The sequence below is a fragment of the Vitis riparia genome, unplaced genomic scaffold (genome assembly GCF_004353265.1).
Source record: "Vitis riparia cultivar Riparia Gloire de Montpellier isolate 1030 unplaced genomic scaffold, EGFV_Vit.rip_1.0 scaffold499_pilon_pilon, whole genome shotgun sequence".
NCBI classification, from domain to species: Eukaryota; Viridiplantae; Streptophyta; class Magnoliopsida; order Vitales; family Vitaceae; genus Vitis; species Vitis riparia.
In genome coordinates, this window is record NW_023269690.1 from 66,817 (window position 1) to 70,528 (window position 3,712).

Genomic DNA, 3,712 nt, shown 5'->3' on the forward strand with positions numbered 1-3,712 from the left:
TGACATGAAAGATTATGGATCATGAGCTCAAAGCTCTAGATGCTATGAACAACTCAAGGATGTGAAATACATAATCCACTCTAGGTCTTAAGCTTAGGGCTATAAATGCTATGAACAACTCAGGAGCTTAGGGCTCCAAATGTTGTTAACAACTTAGGGTACTAAATGACATGAGCTACTCTATTTCGTGAACTTAGGGAACTAGATGATTTGAACAACTTTAGGCTATGGTAGACATGAACAACCCCATGTTAGGAGCTCAGGGCTCTTGATGCTATGAACAACTCAAGGTTGTTGATGACATAAAAGACTTCGGGTTTTGAGCTCAGGGCTCTTAATGCTATGAATAGTTAAAGGTTGTGGATGACATGAACTATTCTAGGTGGTGATCTTAGGGCTCTAAATGTTATGAACAACTCAAGGCTATGGATGACATGAGCTTCTCTAGGTCATGAGCTCAAGGCTCTAGATGTTATGAACAGATTAGGGATGTGGTTGACATGAACAACTCCGGGTCGTGAGCTCAAGGGTTCAGATGCTACAAACATCTCAAGGCTATAAATGACATTAAGGCCTCTGGGTCATTAACTTAAGGCCCTAGATGCAATGAAAAGTTCTAGGTTATGGTTGACATATAAGACCCCGGGTCATGAGCTCAAGGCTTTAAATGATATGAACAACTCTAGGACTCTGGGTCATGAGCATAGGGTTTGATATGCTAAGAATAGCTTAGAGCTATCAATGACATGAGCGACTCTAAGTCACGAGCTCAGGGCTTTAGATGCTCTTAACAACTCTTGGTTGTAGTTGACATGAACAACTCTAGGTCATGAGCTCAAGGCTTTAGATTTTATGAACAGCTCAAGGTTAATGATGACAGGAAAGACTCTAGGTTGTGAACTCAGGGTTATAGACAATATGAACAACTTATAGTTATATATGATATCAATGAATGGGTTGTGAGAATAGGGCCCTAGATGCAATGAACAGCTCTGGGTTGCGCTTGACATGAAAAACACTAGGTCTTGAGCTCAAAGCTCTAGATGCTATGAACAACTCAGGGTTGTGGATGACTTGAGTCACTTCAGGTCTTGAGCTCAAGGCTCTATATTCTATAAACAACTCTCTACTATGGTTGATATGAATGACCTTGGGTCATGAGCAGAGGGTTTAGATGCTATGAATAGCTAACAACTATCGATGATATGAGCCTCTCTTGGTAGTGACCTGAGGACTTTAGATGCTATGAACAACTCTGGGCTACAGTTGACATGAACAACTTTGGGTCATGAGCTTAAGGCTCTTAATGCTATGAACACCTCAAGGTTATCATAACATGAAAGACTCTAGGTTGCGAGCTTAAGGCTCTAGATTCTATGAACAACTCAAGTCTGTCGATGACATGAAAGACTCTGGGTTGTAAGATCAAGGGTTTAGATTCTATGAACAACTTAGTGTTATGGATGATATGAATGACACTAGGTCGTGAGCTCAAGGCCCTAGATGCAATGAATAATATTGGCTCATGGTTGACATGAAAGACTTTAGGTCGTGAGCTTAGAGTTGTAGATGCTATGAACATATCAAGGTTGTCGATGACTTAAGCCACTCTTAGTCTTGAGCTCACGGTTCTGGATTCTATGAATAGATCTAGGTTGTGGTTGACATGAACGACTCTGGGTGATGAGCTCAGGGATTTAAATGCTATGAATAACTCAAGGTTGTCAATGACATGAATGACTTTGGGTCATGAGCTTAGGACTCTAGATTCTATGAGTAACTCAAAGTTATGGATAACGTGAATAACTTTGAGCCATGAGCTTAGGTACCTAGATGCAATGAACAACTCTAGGTAGTGGTTTAACATGAAAGACTCTAGGTCGTGAACTTCGAGCTTTAGATGTTATGGACAACTCAATGTTGTGGACAACATGAACCACTCTATGTCTTGAGCTCAAAGCTCTAGATACTATGAGCAACTCTAGGCTATGGTTAACATGATCGACTCTGGGTCGTTAGCTCAAGCCTCTATATGCTATTAACAGCTCAGGTTGTTGATGACATGAGCTACACTATGCTATGACCTGAATGCTCTAGATGTTATGAACAACTTTGGGCTGTGATTAACATTAATGACTCTAGGTTCTCGTGAGTTTAACCCTCTAAATGCAATGAACTGTTATGGGATATGGATGATATGAATGATTCTGCATCATTAGCTCAAGCCTCTAGATGCTATGAATAGGTCAGGGTTGTGGATGACATGAACAACTCCAGATTGTGAGCTTAAGGCTCTAAAAAATCACATGAATGACTCTAGGTCGTAAGCTTAAGGCTCTAGATGCTATGAACAACTCAAAGTACAATTGACATGAACAACTCTAGGTCGTGAGCTGAGGGCTCTAAATGCTATGAATAGCTCAGGGCTATGGATGACATGAACGACTCCGACTCATGAGCTCAGGCCTCTAGATACTATGAATAAGTTAAGGCTGATGTTGACTTGAAAGACTCCAGGTCATGAGCTTAAGGCTTTGAATGTTATAAGTAGCTCTAGGTTGTGGTTGACATGAATGAATCTCGATTATGATCTCAAGGCTCTAGATCCTATGAATAATTAAGGGTTGTAGATGACATGAACGACTCCGGGTCATGAGCTCCTCAGGCCTTTAGATACTATGAACAACTCAGGGTTGTGGTTTACATGAAAAACTCCAACCCATGATCTGAAGGCTCTAAATGCTATGAACAACTAAGGATGACATGAATGACTACTGCTCTTAAGCTCAGGCTTCTAGATACTATGACTAGCTCAAGGTTGTTGTTGATTTGAAAGGCTCTCAATTATCAACTCAAGGCTTTAGATGCTATGAACAACTTAGGGTTGGGGATTGAAATAAATGACTCTTTGTCATGAGCTAAGGGCTCTAGATCCTATGAAAAATTTAGGGTTGTGGAGACATGAACGACTCCATCTCATGGGCTTAGGCCTTTAGAAACTATGAATAGCTTATGCCTATGGTTGACATGAAACACTCTAGTCATGAACTTAGGATTTTATATGTTATGCACAACTCAGGGCTATGGTTGATATGACCAACTCTAGATCATGAACTTAAGGTTCTAAATGCTATGAGTAACTTTGGGTTGTTGCTAACATGAACGACCACAGGTTATGAGCTCAAGGCTCTAAATGCTATGAACAACTCGGGGTTATGGTCGACATGAAAAACTCTTGGTCACGAGCTCAATGATCTAGATGCTATGAACAACTCAGGGTTATGAATGACATGAACCACTATGGCTCAAGTGCTCAAGCCTCTAGATACTATGAATAGCTCAAGGCTATTATTGATTTGAAAGACTCGAACTTGTGAGCTAATGGCTCTAAATGATATGAACAACTTAGGGTTGTCGTTGAAATGAATGACTCAAGGTCATAAACTCTAGGTTCTAGATCCTATGACTTATTTAAGGATGTGGATATCATAAACTAGTGCAAGTCATGAGCTCAGACCTCTAGATTTCATGAACAACTCAGGGCTGTGATTGACATGAATGACACCAAGTCATGAGCTCAGGGCTCTAGATTCTATGAACAGCTTTAGGTTGTGAATGGCATGAATGACTCTAGCTCATGAGCTTTGGCCTCTAGATACTATGAAGATCTTAGCGCTGTTATTTACTTGAAAGACTCTGGTTCTAGAGCTCA